Source organism: Eptatretus burgeri, chromosome 15, assembly GCF_056783735.1.
Source record: "Eptatretus burgeri isolate ZD-2024b chromosome 15, Ebu_testis_v1, whole genome shotgun sequence".
Classification (NCBI taxonomy): domain Eukaryota; kingdom Metazoa; phylum Chordata; class Myxini; order Myxiniformes; family Myxinidae; genus Eptatretus; species Eptatretus burgeri.
The window spans coordinates 4,760,866-4,783,228 of NC_140975.1; the positions used below are offsets into that span (position 1 = coordinate 4,760,866).

Consider the following 22,363-nt stretch of genomic DNA (forward strand, 5'->3'; position numbering starts at 1 on the left):
TATATATATATATATATATATATATATATATATATATATATATATATATATATATATATATATATATATATATATATATATATATATATATATATATATATATATATATATATATACCGGGCGTAGTGGCGTGCGCCTGTAATCCGGCGACTCGGAGGCTTGGGTTGGAGGATCGCTTGAGGACGGAGGCTCTGCACTGGGCAGGGTGTAGAGCAGCCCGGAATCATGGCGAAACCCAAATCCTGATCCCTGTGTCATAAGAGGCGACCAGGGTTGCGTCAGGAAGGGCATCCGGCGTAAAACCTGTGCCAAATCAGTATGCGGATCATAACGGATGATCCGCTGTGGCGACCCCTAACGGGAGCAGCCGAAAGATGAACAACATATATATATATATATATATATATATATATATATATATATATATATATTTGTATTTGTTAGCCAATTACCTACCCTAAAATAGTGAATACAATTAAATTTAATATAATAAAGATTTTTGAAAAAAAAATACAAACTTTCCACACAAAAACATGATGGAGTTATCAAGGTATCAAGGGACAACAGCATGAAAAAGGTTGTTTCTACAATATACTGGATGTATACATCGCGGACACGTTGTCCACCAGCAGCGATACCCACCCAGTGATATAAATGTATTTATAAGTCAACCAACCCTAAAATAGTGAATATATATTTTTATATAATATATTGTTGTTAGAAACATAGCTTTTACCGTAACAGATTGGATACAAATTGAACGAATGTTTATCATAATGTATCATACTTTTTCATTTCAGATATGTACAAAATAATAATAATAATACATGTATATTGATTGAATAGAATTACACATTATACATGTGAATCGATGTTTAAATAATATTTGCAACTTGCATCTTGTCTCGCAGTTGCAGACAGTAAAACGAATATTGGAGTCTCAGTTAAAATATTGGACTGCAGTGTACATTTAGTTCATTCATCTTCATCACTATCGTCCCTGAAACGAGCACACTTGGTGGGATTGCCCGAACATTTACATGCAATGACACAGTCCATACCAGCTGCAGCAAAAGAGCAATTTCTTAAGCACTTATTTCATCTTTCATACCGGCAACTTTCACAAGAAGATATCCTATTGACATATCTGATGAACAGATTATATAGAGGATTGTCCTCTCTGTGGTACGATCATGATGGCTGAACCATGTTGTCTGTAGTTGTGCTCAATCTTCTTTTTGATAGATGATGATTGAGAAGAGCTCAGGGAGGCCCCACTGTCTGACAACCAAACCCTGTACTTGTCACGCAGAGAACTTAAAAAGATAATGTCGTTCGGATCATGGGACAATGCGCCGTCTATGTAGGAGGTTAGCCAATGTACACCTTCGTCATGTTGACCAAATGTTGATGTCGTTTGTGACTTTGTTAAATATGAATCCAAGCATGACTTGTGTTATTTGAAGTCATTAGCCACCATGTCGATACAGTTATCACCAAACCCATGAATATGGTACAGCATGTTTTCATCCTGTAGGTCTTTTGCCTTTTTCCATATCGAATTCTGCCTGTCTGTCATACTCACTAGTAAAAGTTTGTGGTCACCCTTGCTGGTGCATTCTCTTCTGCATATGAAGCATTGTGTTTTGTGGTCTATGTATTCAGTGGTAGATGATCCACGTCTAGGCCTCACGGAGCAGCTTCCTACATCTGTCGTAGCGGTTTCTTCACTGGTGTTGGATACATGTGACTTCGTTTTCTGTGCGACCGTTTTTTTGTTTGTGTAGGCATTTCGGCACTTGGCATGGCACATGGACCATTAGACAAAAAATCCTCCTCGCTTGCAGTGATTTCATCTTGCAATCTGAGCGCCGTATCATCGAGTCGGTGGGTTACTACATATAAAAATGATTGGAATCCCTTCTCGGTTAGTTTCTGGACTGTCTCAGCCAAGGACTGCTGGCAGATCACACATCGACCAAAATCAGTGGACTGTCGTTTTTTTCTTGCGTTCAGGTTCAGCCATTGTTCACACCTACAAGTATATAATTTAAATATTCATTCACATGGAGGCATATGCATGTTAAATCAATAGATGTGTTAGTTCTTAATTAGTTCTTAATTATTTTATTCACAATCTTAACTAACTGTATACTTATAATCGCGGGTCCCATCTTCCGGATCAAAAGGTAGATACAAAATGTACTAAGTATGTGTCTGTGGAGTGTTGTACTGCTATGCAACACACAACCTAATATACATATAAAAATGTCTAAACGTCATAATCTGTAATAAATATGTGTTAGAAACCTGTTGCTCATGTTGCATGCACATCCAAACCACCATTCTAGCAAGAAAAAAGTGTGGTTTACCGTTATATGCAAAATAATGTTCATTGTATATACATGTATATAACATGTATTGTTTGTGTATGAACACATGTACACGTATTTATATTCGGTATTATTATTATAATGACGACCAGTGGTCCCTATTGCATCTACTATGTCCCTTTGACAACATAATAATAATATTAGTTGTTTAGTTGATTTTAAGCCAAATGAAAACAATATTTATTGCTGATTTAGCAAATTTTACAGGCAATTTGGACTGAAAAATCATTTTTTTTTCAACCTCTAATTGGCAAAACTTGTCACATTTGGCCTCAGCATATGAAAGATCATGCCAAAGTCCTTACTTGGGGTTGAAATTAACTGTCTAACGACATTTGAGGAAATTATGAAACGTTTTCTGAAAAATTAGTGATACCGAAAATCGCACTCATTTTTTGGTGGGTACCTATGTTCAAATACAATTTGTGAGATGTTTGCAATCGAGATGACCGAGCAGGCCTCTTGATTATTAATCCTAAGACACTAAACTAAAGAAAAAATGAGGCCTGCAAAGTATAGGAAGTGGTGTCCGGTCCATCTTAAAATCATGGGTCTGGATCCCTGACTATGGACGCCCATCCATGCTGCTGCTCGTGTTGCCAACATATGGTTGTTTATCCGTGATTTATCCTTTTTGAAGTCTCAGCGTCAAGCGAAGAAACCGGGGTTCAAGCGAGGAAACCGGGGTTCAAGCGAGGAAACCGGGGTTCAAGCGACGAAACAGGGGTTTCATGCAAGGAAACCAGGGTTCAAGCGAGGAAACCGGGGTTTCATGCAAGGAAGCCGGGGTTCAAGCGAGGAAACCGGGGTTCAAGCGAGGAAACCGGGGTTCAAGCGAGGAAACCGGGATTCAAGCGAGGAAACAGGGGTTCAAGCGAGGAAACCGGGGCTCAAGCGAGGAAACCAGGGCTCAAGCGAGGAAACGGGGGTTTCATGCAAGGAAGCCGGGGTTCAAGCGAGGAAACCGGGGTTCAAGCGAGGAAACCGGGGTTCAAGCGAGGAAACTGGGGTTCAAGCGAGGAAAGGGGGTTTCATGCGAGGAAACCGGGGTTCAAGCGAGGAAACTGGGGTTCAAGCGAGAAAACCGGGGTTCAAGCGAGGAAATCAAGGTTCAAACGAGGAAACCGGGGTTAAAACGAGGAAACCGGGGTTAAAACGAGGAAACCTGGGTTCAAGTGAGGAACCCAGGGTTTGAAGCGAGGAAGCCGGGGTTCAAGCGAGGAATCAGCGACCTCCCAGACTCGGAGCAGAGGCTCTAACACTAACCATGAAACCCCTGAGTGTGGTTAAATGTGACCTTGATTGTTAAGCATTAGTTAGCATGAAAAACAATGCAAGTACCTCCGAAGGTGGATAGGGATTATGTTTGCACCTCTATCTGTCTGTTTGTGTCTGTGTGTCTGTTTGTGTCTGTTTGTGTGCAAGATATCTCAAAAAGTCAGGGGCGGATCCGGACGAAATTTTGTGGACAGGTTGGGTGTTTGACTAGGTCGAACTGGTTAGATTTTGGTGAAGATCCAGATCCGGATCTGACGACTAGAATTTAAAAAGTGATTCTTCACTCTTGAAAGAAAGGGTGAAAAATGATAGAGCACGATATCTCAAAAAGTTGTGGACGGATTCGGATGAAACTTGGTGGACACGGGCATGTGACAAGGACTAATTGATTCGATTTTGGTGAATTTCCGGATCCGGATACGAGAATTTATTCAGTGATTCTTCACAATTGAGAGATGGGGCCGTAAACTATTGTTATATGTTTGTGGGGTAGATGGAGGAATTTCATAGAACAGGTAGGATTGTGTAGAGTAGCTTGGTCTGTGGATGAGTAGGAGACATTTCAATGTAAATCAAGTAGGAAAAGTGTGCACTTAAGTGTTGCATGTCACATGTCACCGCATTGGGGGGGGGGGTGGGGGGTGCTGTGTTAATTAGGTTGGGATTAAGGCTAATTTATCCCAGTATGTGATTTCCCCCTATGACCTCTTCCTATGTTTTTGCATTTCCAAGACCGGCGATAAAAAGGAATCATGTCCTTAAAGCAACAACAACCGAGCCGGACATTTCTGAGCAGGCGAAAACCCCACTAACAGGAATGACAACTAGAAAACTACGCCCCTGGAGTGGATGATGAATGGGCGTGACGTCAGAGAGAGGAGGGGGTTAGGATCGCAGTGGGGACACGAGGAAAGTTCGGGAGACGACACAGGAGGAGTGAGGCAGGATTGGCGGTTGGAAAAGAAGGGCATTACGGCTGGTTATCCCTCGACACGGTGAAGAAGGCTGCACTATTCTCGTGTTGGTGCTGAGGTGAATTTGCTCGCGTGATGGAGCAAGACACTGGCCATGGACTGTTAGGCTGGGTTGTGCGAGACCGTGCCTTGGAGCTTCACATTGTGCCATCGGGGAGGAAGGCGGCACCATTCTGCAGAGGAACGGCGTCGGCAAGTGCGATCGATGAAAGAAGTTGCACGGCAGTTTCTGAGCCCTGCTGTTAAGTATTATCATTGCCCGAATTTCCTCCTGTACGTTTCCCGCCGAGAGAGTGGCGTGGCACCATTTTTGGGCATGTTTTCCCACGCAGTGATGACGTGGTTTGGCAAACCTCAAGATCGAGAAACTCATCCCTGGTCACACAGCTAAGTGCGGGAGAAAGGAGGGATTCTACTTTTATTTATTCTGTCCCCATGTCTGTATTAAAGTCTGTGTGGAGGTGCCTCAAAATTAGATTTAGTTAACCTCACGTTCCGTTTTTGTGATTACACTTTGAATTATTACCATTGTAAATATATGATTTATTGTCAACAACCTCCCTTATTTATTTAAGTTGCTTGTGTTGTCTATTTGCCGTGGGTTCGACATAAACCCCCCTGTGCTGTGCTTTCGTCTGCTCCGTGCCTTTGCTGCCCTTCCTTCCCGCGTGCGCCATGCTCTCCAAGGATCACGTGTTCACCTCCAAGGGAGAACTGCTTGACTATCCGTCCAGGAAGGGGCTAAACCCCACCCCCCCCCCAGACTATGCACACTATGCACAGCATGATATTTCAAAAAGTTGTGGACGAGTTATGAGAAAACTAGGTGGATGAGTTGGTTGGGTGACAAGAACAATCGCATTCCATTTTGGTTCAGGTACGGATCCAGATCCGATCTATCAGTGGATAGAAAACGTAAACTAATCATCTTGGTGGAGGTATATGCACTACCGAGTGACGTTCTGGTTTCCAACTTTAATCTTAGCTCACAATACGAGAAGGGGGGTGAATAAGTCATCAGGCTGCTCATGACTAACAGCAATGAATCATTCAACGATCCAAATGCCATGAGTTTTCAGGGGTGCAGTAATCTGGGGGTACACTGTGAGTAATGAGTATATATATATATATATATATATATATATATATATATATATATATATATATATATATATATATATATATATATATATATATATATATATATATATATATATATATATATATATATACAGTCGTGGCCAAAATGTTGGCACTCTTGCACTTTTTTGAAATAATACACCATTTCTTCCAGAAAATTGTTCAAATAAAAAAATGTTTTGGGATCCACGCTTTGCAGTTGAACAGTGCAAAACAGCTGAAACTAAAAGGGCACTCGGTGGAGCACATACCTCCGCCACGTAATACCTGATCCATGAGAACATATCATGCCCAATACATTTTTGAAATATCATGCTATACAGGACTATATCGTGTTTGGCCCTTTCTCTTAATGGTGAAGAATCACTTTAAAAATTAAATAATTCTCGTATCCAGATCCAGATTCGGATCTTCACCAAAATCGAAAAAATTCGTCCTGGTCACTCACCCAACCTGTCCACCAACTTTCATCAGAATCCGTCAACAACTTTTTGAGATATTGTGCCACATAGCGTTTTCAGCACTATCTCTCAACGGTGAAGAATCACTTTAAAATTCTAGTAGTCGGATCCGGATCTTCACCAAAATGTAATCAGTTCGTCCTTGTCGCACACCCAACCTGTCCACCAACTTTTATCCGAATCCGTCCACAACTTTTTGAGATATCCTGTACACAGACGAACAAACACACAGAAAGGAGGTGAAAACATAACCTCCTTCACCTTCGGTGGCGGAGGTAAAAATTACCAAATCTTAATTTATTCCACACAGAAATCCTAAAATGGCCCGAGCAATATTATTGGCACCTTTTCGAAGTTGTTGGAAATAATTAGATTTCAAGCGGGTGATTCCCCTTTACTTTGGAAATGAACTCACCTGCGGTGAGAGTGGCAAGTGCCTGCACCATAAAATCACTCATTCAACCAGTTTGAATAGAGAAAAGGAGTCATTCTGCTGTTTTGTGTCACTGTGTGTACCGCAATGAGCATGGAGAAAAGAAAGAAAACCAGAGAATTGTCTGAGGAGGTCAGACACAGGATTGTAGCCAAGCATGGACAACCTCAAGGCTACATGTCCATCTCCACAGACCTTGATGTTCCTGCGTCCACCGTACGCAATGTTATCAGGAAGTTTAAGACCCACGGCACTGGAGCCAACCTCCCTAGACATGGCCAGAAGAGAAAACTTGATTGAAAAGCCTGGTGTTGGCTTTGCGGTTCGAATGGTGGCTTGGGATCCTGAGGTCCTGAGTTCGAGCCCGGTTTGCCACTGAATCAACACCAGGGGGTTGACTCAGCCTATCATCCTTCCAAGGTCGGCGTAATGAGCACCAGTATACTAGTAATAGGGGCACTGCATCAGCGTTGCGCCCCTAACCAATGATCGAACCAGCAGCCAAAAAGGCAGCACACGATGGGATCGTGATCGAAGATTGCAGCAAAGGATTCTTCGAATGATGGAGAAAGCACCTCAATCAACTGCCAAACAGATTCAAGTTGACCTTCAGACACAATGTGCAACCATCTGTCGCCATCTCAATGAAAGGGGTTTCTATGGTGGGAGACCCAGGACGACCCCACTACTGAGAAAGATGTATAAGAAAGCCTGATTGGAGTTTGCCAAAACACACCTGAACAAACCAACATCCTTCTGGGAGAATGTCCTGTGGACCGATGCCACCAAATTATAGATTTTGGGGAAAGCACATCATTTCTATGTTTATAGAAAACAAAATGGAGCCTTCAAAGAAAAGAACACCTTCCCTACAATCAAACATGGAGGAGGTTCAGTGATGTTTTGGGGTTGTTGTGCTGCCTCTGGAACCGTGTGCCTTGAATGTGTGCATGGCATCATGAAATCAGGAGATTACCAAGGAGGCATTTTGGAACACAATGTTCAACCCAGTGTCAGAAAGCTGGGTCTCCGTGGAAGGTCATGGGTCTTGCAGCAGGACAATGACCCCAAACACACTTCATAAAGCACTCAGGAATGGTTCAAGACAAAACACTGGACTGTTCTGAAGTGGCCAGCAATGAGTCCAGATCTAAATCCCATTGAACTCCTGTGGGGAGATCTGAAAACAGCAGTTGGGAGAAGGCATCCTTCAAATCTGGGAGAACTGGAGCAGTTTGCACAAGAAGAGTGGGCCAGACTACCAGTGGAGAGGTGTAGGAAGCTCATTCATGGCTATAGGAAGTGCTTGACTGCAGTTATTTGTGTCCAAAGGCTGTGATACCAAATATCAAGCCGAGGGTGTCAATTAATTTTGTCTAGAAGTGTGGAGACAAAATACTTTTGTCAATTTCAACTTATTTTTAGAGAAAATTGTGAGTTATTTGAAAAAGTGCAAGGGTGACAATATTTTTGGCCACGACTATACGTGTCCATCCATCTATTTGGGACCACACTGTGTACAGAGTGTAGGTGCTGCCTAAGCAGACTCCTTGGTGATTGGACACAATCCTGGACGGGTCACCACTCCGACACAGGATACAAGCATGCTGGTACTCATTTTTCCGACCTCAGAAGGATGACAGGCAGAGTCAACCCCACCTGGTATTAATTCAACAGCTGAGTGGGACTTGAACTCAGGATCCTCAGATCTCAAGCCCACCATCCCAACCATGATGTACATGTATATGAATGTGAAAATGCTTTAGCTGCCCAGCATCACAAGAAGGAAATGCCAAACTGCACCGCTTCCTTCCGACATGCATGTGATTTTATTTTACCCTTGCCAGAGGAGAGAGTATTGCATTTGGGTCCGTTTGTCTGTCTGTTTGTCCGTTTGTCTGTTTGTTCGTTTGCCCACATAGAACTTTAATGTTTTTCTCCGCAACCGCTTGTCGGATTGAGACGAAATTTTCACCAAAGAAGCGACTACTCATGTGGAATGTTTTAATGATAATTATGATGTCATAGGTGACGTGGTGTGGTGGACGTGTTCGAAAAATGAAAGAACTAACCCTAACAGCTCATGTGGAATAACTGATTTTTATGACATCATAGGTGCCTTTCGTTATGGCATCATAATTGCATGTGTAGAACACGACATCCGATCAGTATGAAAAATTTTGAAGGGCATTGGGGATAAAATTGGTCCACACAAAAAAAAATTGATTGCGTCATCGGTCACATGATTCGGCAGCAATATTGTTTAAAAAAAAAAACAAAAAAACCCTTCAACCATCTCTGAAATGGCTAAACAGATCAAGGTGAAACTTTGCAAGTATGACCGCCTATCCCTGAGGAACAAAATGTTCATGCAAAAGACCTCATAGGTCACATAGTTTGGCAGCCATATTAGATTTACCATAAAATCCACAAAAATCTTCTTCTCCAGAACGTCTGGACAGATCGAGGGGAAACTTTACACAAATGTCCCAAAGCCTTGAGGATACCAGGGTATTCACAAATAATTGATAGGTCACATGGTCTGGCAGCCATATTGGATTGAGTGAAAATCTATTTTTAATTTTTTTTTTCCTCTCGAACTGCTTCATCGATCGACATGAAACTTCACAATTATGATATGGTGGTGATGGGGAATATATGTTTCAAATTTTAACCTGATTGGATGTACGGTGTGGCAGCCAGGATTATTTAATTTTTTGAATCTGGGTTCTTTTTGATTTCTTTTGTTTGTTTGTTTTGAATAAGGCTCACTTGGCTGCACCTGGATGGGTTTGCGGGTAGAGGAGTAGCAGCTGAAATGTGAATCGCATCCAAGTTCCTACTGATGACTTCATTTTTGCTTTTTGTTTGTTAATTATGTAACACACCAGTACACAAACACCACACAAAATACACTGCACAAAACTACACAAACACCACACAAAACAAGTCCTTGCATGGGTTAGCAATCTCTGATTGCTCTTTTTTTGTTAATTTCGTGTTCTTTTTTCATTGTTATAATCTCCCACATGTTTGTCATATAACCACCCAAGGGAAAAGGGTGGGAGAGGGGATGGAGAGGAGAGGGGTGGGAGAGGGGTGGGAGAGGGAGAGGAGTGGGAGAGGGAGGGGTGGGAGAGAGAGGGGTGGGAGAGAGAGAGAGAGGGGTGGGAGAGAGAGAGAGGGGTGGGAGAGAGAGAGAGAGGAGTGAGAGGGAGTGGGATGGGAGTGGGGGTGGGAGTGTGGTGGGAGAGGAAGAGGGCTGAGAGAGGGAGAGGGGTGGGATAAGGCTGAGAGAGGGAGAGGGCTGGGAGAGGGCGAGGGGTGGGAGAGGGCTGAGAGAGGGGAGGGGTGGAAGTGGGTGGGAGAGGGAGAGGGGAGAGTGAGGGAGGGGGATGGGAGTGGGGTGGGGTGGGGGTGGGAGAGGAAGAGGGCTGAGAGAGGGCTGAGAGAGGGAGAGGGCTGGGAGAGGGCTGAGAGAGGGGGATGGGTGGGAGTGGGTGGGAGAGGGAGAGGGGAGAGTGAGGGAGGGGGGAGGGTAGAGAGGGGATTCTGGCAGGGTGACGTCCAGTTTCATGCCCATCCAAGAGTTGGCACACACATTGATGAATCACCCTGACTGTGAAACACTGCGATGACAGTTTTTAGGTGGGTTTGGATTCAAACCCAGGCTCGACAGCTTAAAGTGAGCATGCGTATCTCTCGGCTATCCTGCCATGAGGTACGATTCATTGCTTTGTAACAACTGAAAACATTTTTTACTCATTGTAATCATCAATTTTATTTGGCCTTCCCAACTCTGGAGATGTTCCCATGGAGAGCCATGCTGCAGTATCACCATGGAAGCTTGTAAAAGGAGAGAATCTTGAAGAGCAATCCAAGCAAGTACTCCAACTAAATGGCTGAATAAACTTTTAAAAACAAAACCTTGAAATTTTTGTGTGTATCTATCTTTGTCGAAGTTACGAGTCGTATAATGAAAGAAGATCGTTAAAAAAAACACTGGAGAAACGTAAAAATAAAATGTCACATTTTCAGCGAGCGATACACTGCCCAAAGGACAGCACGCACAACACGAGGCCAAACATAGGCGAGTAGGGCTTGAACTTTGGTCATGTCGATCGATACATTCAGTGACAGTACAAATACTTTTGCCATGTATTGCCATGGTTTGCAAACAAACAACCAAGCTCGCCAAGTGGCTTAAGCACCCAAGCAAGCACTCCAACAAAACGCTTGATAATTAATGAACAGTAGGCTGAGCAAGCGATTAGTGATCACCGATGGGTCATACAAACACCATGCACCCGGAGATGCCCGGAATGTCAAGTGGTGTCCGAATTGGACAAATGAACCTTTTTGTTTTTTTAGCAGTCCGAACAACTGCTGATGTTAATTAAGAAGTTTTTAAATTATAAAATTTGGCTTAGATTGAAATTATAGAGGTTAGGTATGGCATGTGTGGGAAATGAAATAAAGCCACAAACGCTGGAATCTCCACTCAGCCTGTTCGCAAACTCATCAGCTACCCTCTCATCCTTGAGATTGCCAACATCCAGCCTCGGCTGCGATGGTACCATTCTCCTGGATTTAAGGTGCAACAACTACAACAAGCCGGTGGTCAGCATTGAGGAATTGAGCACTCAGGTCGACCCTGCAGGTCTGGTTCATCCTCCAGTGACCATCAACGAGCACATGGTCAATGTCCTTTGCTGCACCCCCAAAGTTGGAATAACAAGTCCAGCGATGAGCCTGTGGGTGCTGAAATCATGAACCAGTCACACTAAGTCCATGACATCTTGCAAAGTCAAGGAACTTAGTGCTATTCTGGTTCACAGTTCCAGACCCATGGGGACCAACACACACCTCATAACCATCCCCATCTGTTCCAATCAATTCATTGATATCCCCCAAGGCTGGAAGTGTATCTCGCCTCGAGCACTGATCAACCACAGACTCGAGCATGGCACAGATTGCGTCCATCATGGTGAGATCACTCGTCTCAGTTGGAGCATACACAGAGACCAGGGAAACGACACCCAAGGAGTGATGAATCCTTCGTCACATAATACGCTCGTTGACCAGTGTTACCTCAATTATCATTGGAGTCAGCATATTGGACACAGCAACAGCAACTCCTTGGGCATGGTAACCATCAGAGCGACCAGACGAATAGTAGGTGTAACTACCCACAATGATCTCACTGCAACCCGGTCTCTGAACCTCAGAGAGTGCTGCAATACCGATGTCCAAACGTTTGAGCTCAGATGATAACAGCGACAGGTGATCATCCTCTCTTAGGGATAGGACGTTCCAGGCACCCACCCAAAGGGGCCGCCTTAGGTTAACCCAAGGAGACCGCTGTCTGGTGGATGACACGTCAGTACCACTCCGACACACACAACCGCAATCTGACCCTGGAAGGTTACTGACCCTGACCCTGAATCTGAAGAATCTGACCCTGACCCCGTGGTTTCCCTCCTATCATCAAAGATTGGGGGTCCTTAAGGCTTTGCCCCAATCCCATCATCCTGTGAGCTGCCCTGCGAAGGGAAGCTGCACAGGAGATACAAACATGGAGTGAGTTTTCAGATTTGTTTTTGCTTTTGGTATGTTTTGCGGGATGAAGTGTTTTACGGTGGCTGGAGAGTAAATCCTGCCACAAACCTCATGATAAAAAGTTGTTGCAGGAGGATGTCTGCAGACACAGTTGGGCTTGATATATCAATGGCCGTTGGCTCACAAAGAGCTCCTCCGACTTTGACTGGTTTTGTTTTTAATACTGCTGGGTGTCCATATCATACACCCTCCTCACCAAGAAACCTCGTGGGGGAGACTGTTTCATCGCCGACAACCCGACATCCCGACCAGAGTGCATACCTCCGCCCCGTAATGCTTGATCCACGAGAACATATCTGGCCCATTACGTTTTTGAGGTATCGTACTATAGATCATTTTTGAGCCCCATCTCTCAATGGTGAAGAATCACTTAAAAAATTCTAGTAGTCGGATCTGGATCCGGATCTTCACCAAAATGTAATCATTTCGTCCTTGTCACACACCGATCCTGTCCACAACTTTTTGAGATATCTTGTGCACAAACAGACAAACATACAAGCCGGTAGGCGGACATGGGTAGTCGACTACCCAATAAAACCTGACGCAATGGGCTCGTTCAATGGGGAATGACCTGAGGATTAAGCACAAGAAAATTCATGATTCTAGCTTCAAGGGTTAATGCTGCAGATTGTTTTTTCGTTAAAATACCCCCACATTTAGAGGTTTTTCGGCCGTTGCTAGGCAACGGAGGGTCCATAGCAACGGTTATTCCTCACACATAACTAGGACATACCATGAACCTACCATACCAGTTTCATGTATATCTGACTCATAGTCTCTGAGATATAACGAACTTCGTTTTTTTATTGTTTTCGACCAGGGTTCATTCAAAGTCTATCTTCTCCAACAGTTTTCATAGGATCCGGCTGGAAATTTTTGACAATATGGCTGAATGTATTGCCCACAGTCGCTCGTGGCCCGATTTTTGATTTTCGAAAAAATAATTTTTTTTTATGATTTTTCTAAAATTTCAAAGTCCCGTTGCTAGGCAACGGTGGTGTCTATAGCAACGGTTCTCATTTGCACATAACTAGGTCATGGTATGTACCTACCAACCAAGTTTCATCGAAATCACCATTGTATTAACTGAAATCGCCATTTTAAATACTGATAATAAGGGTAGAACAAATCTCAATTTTTTTTTCTTTTTTTCGACTAGATCGACTACCCAACAAAGAGAAAGGGGTGAAAAAACATACCCTCCTTCACCTTCAGCGGCGGAGTTAAAAATGTTATCCTTTATGAACACAAACACACAATATATCCATCCATCCATCAGGACCATACTCTGTTCAGAGCATTGGTGCTGCCTCAGCAGTCTCCTTGCCTGTTGGACACAATCCGATACAGGTCACCACTCCAACACAGGATACCAGCAAGCTGGTACTCATTTTGCCAACCTCAGAAGGATGACAGGCAGAGTCAACCCCACATGGTATTAATTCAGCAGCCAAGTGGGATTTGAACGCAGGATTCTCAGATCCCAAGCCCACCACCCTAACCATTAAGCCAACACCAGGTATACACACACCATATATATGCAGTATATTAGTGCTTGGCCGATATCAGCAATTTTTCACTAATTGGCAGATTGGAGTTGGTGTTCTTACTGACTGCATTACGTTCTGTATACAACTCAAAAACCTTGAGTAGCTTTCGCCCTTGTTTTAGGGGTATTTCAAAAAACAAATTGTAAAAACAACATTGCATTTATAATTGACGTTTCAAGTAGATGTGCATCAACATTAATCTTTCTAAACAGCTTCCATTTGTCATGTGATAGGTTGAAAAAAGTTGGTTTGGTAATTTAGAAAACACATTGATTGAGCAAACAGCTCGGAAATCGGGTGTTATGAAATATATTTTGCTTTGAAACTCACAAAGAGAAATCATATAACCTTTTGAAAGCACACCCAGTTCATATAAAATAACCAATTGCTTTAGAAACAGTTATGAAGATAAAGGAAAACGTGATCGCTTTGTTCGCTGCTGAGGTTAAAAGTTAAAACCTCCACCACCCATTATCATCATAAGATAGTGGATGAAAATTTGCCACCACCGTGCCCATAACCAGGCATACATGCATGCACACTCACACACCCGCGGAGAGTCCCTTTACAGTCCAAATATACCCATATGTACCTCTACCTTGTAACAACTGCCGACTGTGCATCTCGATCGGGACACGAACTGTACCACTTTCGACTGGAGTGCACTCAGCAGACATGGCTTCAGCACTCGAGCAAGCACTCCAATTCAATGGTTGATAAGGAATGGCTGGCTTGACAAGTGATAACAAGCTGATTGGTAATGGCACATACCCGCAAAAATCTAAACATCGCTGATTTCTTCACATTTTCATGTTTCACTCCAGATTTCGAGTTATTTAGTCCACCTGATCCGATCCTCCAAACTCAAATGATATTTCGATGATATACTTCAATTAGCCTGTGATAGTAGATAGTGGAAAATCGCATCGTATAATGCATGAAATTGCTCCAAGCTCCTGATTTGTAAACTGTAGCACTTACAAAAGTGATGTACAGGGTGGGGCATTTATATCAACAGTTTTATTATCCTTATAACTTTTTGTTTCTACACCAAAGAAAATAACATTTCTATACAACATAGTCACATACTGCAACTTTTTGAAATAAATTTTGATTCTTTATTTCTTAAAAATTACATCAGACAAATGGGCCCCTTTCAAATTCGTCCATTCATGACAGCGGATTATCATATTGTTCATCACCACAAGCAATGTCTCTTGATCAATAGAGCGGATGGTTGCAGTGATGTTTGCCTTCAATTCATCGATCGATGTTGGATGTTACTTATAAACTTTGCCCTTCAGAAATCCCCAAAGGAAGAAACCTGGTGGAGTTAAATCTGCCAAATCAAAGTGTGCCTCATCTGTCATGATGACCTTTCATGTGAAATTGGCATGCTCATTGCATTTAAAAAATAAAAAATAATGCTCATTGCATTTAAAGTGCTTCATCATTAAAAACTTTCAAGTATTATCTGTAAAACAAGGAAAACAATAATTAGTGATGCCAAGAATGCTTCCGGCTAGAAAGATTGCAAATGTGTCAGATATAAATGCCCCACCATGTATATAGTGATTCGGAGGTAGGAAGATCAGGCATTCGAAGATATGAGTGAGGAAAGTGCAAAAATAAAACTTTGAGCACTTTGTTGCTGATAAACCTTTGCAGCCTGTTCCATCTCAAGGCACTGTTGAACAGGCCAAAAAAATGGCGAATGAACAACCCAGCAAGGTCACTGAGGATGTCCCTTAAGACTCCATCGAGAGTGAGGTGTCCGAGGATGAGCCTGGTAAAATATGTAATTAAATAACGTCGTTAATTATCTTCAAAAGGGATGTTTTAATTAACTCAAACATCCAATTTTCACTCATGCACTTTCATGGACTTCCCTTAGTGTGCATGCAAAGTTTCAGGCTGATAGGTTTCATGGTTTTGGAGTTATGGGACACACACACACACACACACACACACACACACACACACACACACACACACACACACACACACACACACACACACACACACACACACACACACACACACACACACACACACTGACACTTATTATTATAGATATTATAAAGCAGGAGTGTCTGTCCATCCATCTCTCCCTGAACTACTCCCTCAGCTTTGGAGTTTGCCCCATCAAACATTCTGTGGAACATTTATGGGTCCCAGCGGATGTCCGAAGGTGGGTGGGAGGTTTCATAAACACCTCACTCCAATTATGATTTTAATTTTCGATCCACATGAAGTGTTTTGAATACACCCTTTGTCACCAGCAGATCTGTCTGCAATGGATGTGAAATGAGAATGGCGTCTGTATTAGTTTACCTCATGAGTGTTTGAATAAAGAGTCCACATTCGTTTACATCACAGTGTTTGTTTCAAGAGTCTATATTAGTTTACATCACGAGTGTTTGTATGAAGTCTACATTCGTATTACATCACAAGTGTTTGTATAAAGTGTCTATATTAGTTCACCTCACGAGTGTTTGTATAAAGAGTCCACATTAGTTTACATCACAAGTGTTTGTTTAAAGAGTCTAGATTAGTTTACATGACAAGTATTTGTATGAAAAGTCTACATTAGTTTACATCACGAGTGTTTGTATAAAGAGTCTATATTAGTTTACATCATGAGTGTTTGTATAAAGTGTCGATATTAGTTCACCTCACGAGTGTTTGTATAAAGAGTCCACATTAGTTTACATCACAATTGTTTGTTTAAAGAGTCTATATTAGTTTACATCACGAGTATTTGTATGAAAAGTCTACATTAGTTTACATCACCAGTGTTTGTATAAAGTGTCTATATTAGTTTACCTCACGAGTGTTTGTATAAAGAGTCCACATTAGTTCACATCACAAGTGTTTGTTTAAAAAGTCTATATTAGTTTACATCACGAGTATTTGTATGAAAAGTCCACATTAGTTTACATCACAAGTGTTTGTTTAAAGAGTCTATATTAGTTTACATCACAAGTGTTTGTATAAAGTGTCTATGTTAGTTTACATCACAAGTGTTTGTATAAAGTGTCTATATTAGTTCACCTCATGAGTGTTTGCATAAAGAGTCCACAATATTTACATCATGAGTGTTTGTATGAAAAGTCTACAATAGTTTACATCACGAGTGTTTGTAAGAAGTGTCTGTTAGTTTACCTCACGAGTATTTGTATATAGAGTCCACATTAGCTTACATCACGAGTGTTTGCATAACGTATAAATTAGTTTACCTCATGAGTGTTTGTATGGAGACTCTATATTAGTTTACATCATGAGTGTTTCTATGAAGAGTCTATATTAGTTTACATCATGAGTATTTGTGTAAAGTCTATATTAGTTTACATCACAAGTGTTTGTTTAAAGAGTCTATATTAGTTTACATCACGAATGTTTATGTGAAGAGTCTATATTAGTTTACATCATGAGTATTTGTAGAAAGAGTCTATATGAATTTACATCACAAGTGTTTGTTTAAAGAGTCTATATTAGTTTACCTCACGAGTATTTGTATAAAGTCTACATTAGTTTACCTCACGAGTATTTGTATAAAGTCGACATTAGTTTACCTCATGAGTATGTGTATAAAGTGTCTATATTAGTTTACATCACAAGTGTTTGTATAATGTGTCTATATTCGTTTACATCACAAGAGTTTGTATAATGTGTCGATATTAGTTGACCTCACGAGTGTTTGTATGAAGTGTCTATATTAATTTACCTCATGAGTATTTGCATAAAGTGTCTATATTAGTTTACATCACAAGTATTTGTTTAAAGAGTGTATATTAGTTTGCATCATGAGTGTTTGTCTGAAGAGTCTATATTAGTTTACCTCACGAGTGTTTGTATAAAGAGTCTATATTAGTTTACCTCACGAGTATTTTATAAAGAGTGTATATTAGTTTACATCACGAGTGTTTATATGTGTGTATTAGTTTACAGCATGAGTGTTTGGATGAATAGTCGATATTAGTTTACATCACGAGTGTTTCTATGAAGAGTGTATATTAGTTTACATCATGAGTGTTTGTATGAAGTCTACATTAGTTTACCTCACGAGTATTTTTATAAAGTCTATATTAGTTTACATCATGAGTGTTTTCTGATGTGTATATTAGTTAACCTCACGAGTGTTTGTATAAAGTCTATATTAGTTTACATCACGAGTGTTTATATGAAGTGTATATTAGTTTACATCACGAGTGTTTATTTGATGTGTTTTTTTAAGTTTACATCATGAGTGTTTGTATGAAGAGTTGATATTAGTTTACCTCACGAGTATTTGTATAAAGTCTATATTAATTTACATCACTCGTGTTTATATGAAGTGTATATTAGTTTACCTCACGAGTATTTATATGAAGTGTATATTAGTTTACATCACGAGTGTTTATATGATGTGTATATTCGTTTACATCATGAGTGTTTATATGAAGAGTCTCTCTTAGTTTACCTCACGAGTGTTTGGATAAAGAGTCTGTATTAGTTTACATCACGAGTATTTGTATAAAGAGTCTATATTAGTTTACATCACGAGTGTTTGTATAAAGAGTCTATATTAGTTTACATCACGAGTGTTTGTATAAAGTCTATATTAGTTTACATCACGAGTATTTGTATAAAGTGTCTATATTGGTTTACCTCACGAGTATTTGTATAAAGTACACATTAGTTTTCCTCACGAGTATTTGTATAAAGTCGACATTAGTTTACATCACGAGTGTTTATATGAAGAGTCTATATTAGTTTACATCACGAGTATTTGTATAAAGTCGACATTAATTTACATCACGAGTGTTTATATGAAGAGTCTATATTAGTTTACATCACGAGTGTTTGTATAAAGAGTCTATATTAGTTTACATCACGAGTGTTTGCATAAAGAGTCTATATTAGTTTACATCACGAGTGTTTGTATATAAAGTCTATATTAGTTTACATCACGAGTGTTTGTATGAAGAGTCTATATTAGTTTACATCACGAGTATTTGTATAAAGTGTCTATATTAGTTTACCTCACGAGTATTTGTATAAAGTCGACATTAGTTTACATCACGAGTGTTAATATGAAGAGTCTATATTAGTTTACATCACGAGTATTTATATAAAGTGTCTATATTAGTTTACATCACGAGTATTTATATAAAGAGTCTCTATTAATTTACATCACGAGTGTTTGTATAAAGTCTATAATCGTTTACCTCACTTGTTTAAAAGTTGAAGTTTGTAAAACCGGAAGTTGCGTCACATCCACTGATTGCATGCAACAAGGGTAATGCCTTGCGTTTCAAAGCACCAAGGTTTCTTGCAATGTGATGCCCAGGGAAACACTTGGACTGCTTTCAAGAGCCATATGCAACAAACAATTATTTGAGGTCGTCAATGTGAAAATAGAAGGCAACTGCTAATACTACCACAACTGTGTGTACAGTGCTTATTACACCGTGCTGTTATCCTCGTTCACACAGTGAGGAGGGTACAATATCACACGGGTGTCAGCTTCATCTTGTGTGCAAGGACAGATCGAGGGGTCTTCATCCTGGACACGGGAGGACAAGACCGTTTCGCCGTGTGTGTTGTACAGCTGCTTCCCTTCACAATGCAGGGGGATTCTATGACTTGATCGGTGGAAAAACGAAACAACTGTGTCTTGTTCTCATCAACTCGAAGGAAACTGTGCCGGTTCACAGGCATGGGTGTGTTGGCAGTCACCTTTCATCTCTTCCCTTTGCCTCTTCTTTCTCTTGTACCTTTTTTTCACCTGTCTTTTCATGGGCTCGTGGGCATCCCGGTGAATCTTTTCAAATGTCTTCAGATTTTGTTCACCAGTTTTGTGTATTGTAGACTTTATTGGATCTACCATGTTTTCATCTGTCGTACTCTGACAAAGAACACATGTTCCAGTCCAATGATGGTGGTGGTGTTTCTCTTGCACTTGTCTGTCCACTTGGTCCTTCGTCAAATAGTTTCACCTTGTATGACATGAGAGCTAGCAGGCAGGTAGACCGATTGCTTTCGTACAAATGAAATGACCATTCTTTTGTTTTGTTTTGAATTTAAAAAAGAAAAGAAAACAAAAACATACTATAAAGTCCAAAGTAGTAAAAGGCATTTCTACACAAATAGGATGACGCGTCTGTGAATGTTCATGATGATCCATCAAATGGGTTTAGGAGTTATGGGCTGGAAACGAAAATGTTCACACCCAGATGGACAGACACGAAGCATCAGACGGACTGAAAACAGACCAGCAGGTTGTTTCCTGATCTTATAATGAAGAGAAAGGTTCAATGTACATACGTGCCAAAGGGCATATTTGAACTCGAAAGTGCACGTTTTTCCCCCCAAAATGTAGAATCCCAGCCCCAGAATCCCGAAGATTGAAAATCAACACGTGAAGTAAACTGAGAATAAAATTCTTACTTTATCATTCAACTATCTTTTACGAATACGGGACTTTCCAAATGACGTATGAATGCTAACGAGGCCTGTCACGCACGTACTGGTGTGTGTGTGTGTGTGTGTGTGTGTGTGTGTGTGTGTGTGTGTGTGTGTGTGTGTGTGTGTGTGTGTGTGTGTGTGTGTGTGTGTGTGTGTGTGTGTTTACACCAACACAATTCTGCTCGCCGGACACTTTTAACCTGCCATTACTGGGGTGAAATGTGTCATTAAAATCGTCTCTTTTTAAACACAGTTTTCAGCATTTGAATGAAAGAGTGGAAATTTCAAAATGGTTAACCGTAACTGTTCTGTTCCTGGATGCAAATTTGACTCGTGGAAATATTGTTACGAGTCTGGAACCCATCGCACACAACAGCCAGAGTCCTTATAGATCAGTTATATCGGTAAGTATGTGTTTCTAGTTAGGGTCCCGTCCCTTGTGTAATGGGTAATTAAGTGTACGTGCGCTGCGAAGTTGTTTTAGAGTCAGGTCTTTAAATCCTTAGATCCGACAAACCAACCACTCTGCCATTCCCATTCACGACTCCTCCACTGAACTAGCGCTTTACCAGGCTCCCCTTGCTGTTCAGTTGGAGTTTTCACAGTGCGTCAACACACCTGATCCCTGTCCAATCAGGAGCGAACAGCACGTCAATACACCTGATCCCTGTCCAACAAGTGTGCGCAGAGCGTCCGACACCAAGGCTCCGCCCCGCTCAGGGAGCGGATAAAAAGATCAGGCTCCCTTTGGGGGTTTCATGTTGGTGTTGGTGTTCATGTTCGTGTTGGCATCGGAGCCTGGTTGTGTGTCGGAGCCTGAGGAGAATCACTTGCTTCGCCTGCCTCGTCACCTCCTCGCTTGTTTTTGCAGTCCTGATCGTGCTGGCATCTGCTGCTCCACTCCTGGTGCCTTCGTCATTAACGCCACGTGAAAGCTGCGGGTTTGAATCCCGCCACTGAGCCAGATCGTCGAAGACCCCACGAGACTGACAGGCCCAAGCACAGGCTCTGGCCTCCAGCTCACCTTTCCTCGAGCTGGAAGCCTTCAATAAAGACCCGACGGGGTCCGTTTCTTTTGGGTGTGTGTCTGTGTGTGGGCCCCGTCTCTTAAGTAGAATTGTTAAGTGCTTTTGCTCACTGTGTATTGCCTGCCTGATATTCGGATAACTCTGCCCTTACGTGCTTCCCGCCCTGATTATTATTGTAATAAATTTCCTTATTGTTGAATGTCCCAGCTCGTTCCCTGTCATTTCCTTTATTGGCTTAGCACAGTGCGTGTTGAGAAATAGCGAGGCAGTAAATTGTTAATTTGGACCGACGGGCCTTGGTAACCATCCGCTCGGGTTACACACGGTTCAAGCACGGTAACGGCTCGTCCCGCTGGAGTTCTGTTGAGGGAGTGAATTCCCCGGTAGCTTTGCCGTGTGGGTAATTCGGTATATTGAAGTTGGAAATTAACCCTATCCCACGCGGTCGAATTAATGGCGATTCATGGTCCTGTAAGGGACCCGTGCCTTCCGGACTTATCTGAGGGTCACGACCTAAATTCCGGTGTGTTCGGTGGAGCCGACTCAACTGCTCCCTCAAGCGGTTGTGCTCGCCACCGATACCCGGCCCGCAACAATATACTGATGCGGGCCGGGGGTCTGGTGGCGAGAATGACCACAAGGTGGGGGAGGTTCGTCGTCTCCCACCAGACTCTCCGGAATTGTAGGCCATCGCTCGGATAACTCCGCGAGCCGGCGGGTCATTTAACCGACTGTGGAACGCCAATATCTCAACCACGTGGTGTTGGGTTATTTTGTCTCGATCCAATGTACCTAAGTAACCACGCGGTCTTGGCTACCGGGGATCCATGCCCTCGGAACACCTGGCCGAACCGGATTCACTCCACCGGCAGCGGTAAAATTACACCTACCGATTAACACTCTGCCACTACCTTTCCTTAACACTACCTTTCCGGCTTGGATGCAGTCGAGCGGGCCTGCCCAGGACATCCCGGCTACAATTGTCCAATTGCCGGGGATAAAACCTCACCTAAACTCAGATCCAAACCATGCAGGTC

At 41.9% G+C, this 22,363-nt stretch overlaps 1 long non-coding RNA gene across 1 annotated transcript in view; it reads left to right on the forward strand.

Moving 5' to 3' along the window:
- LOC147011363 (uncharacterized) overlaps positions 1–20,422 on the forward strand; it is a 22,325-nt gene extending 1,903 nt beyond the window's left edge. The window contains exons 2-3 of the long non-coding RNA XR_015052057.1: positions 15,977–16,039; positions 19,326–20,422. This is a non-coding gene — a long non-coding RNA (uncharacterized LOC147011363). The remainder of the gene's footprint in view (positions 1–15,976; positions 16,040–19,325) is intronic.
- Positions 20,423–22,363: the final 1,941 nt, after the last annotated feature.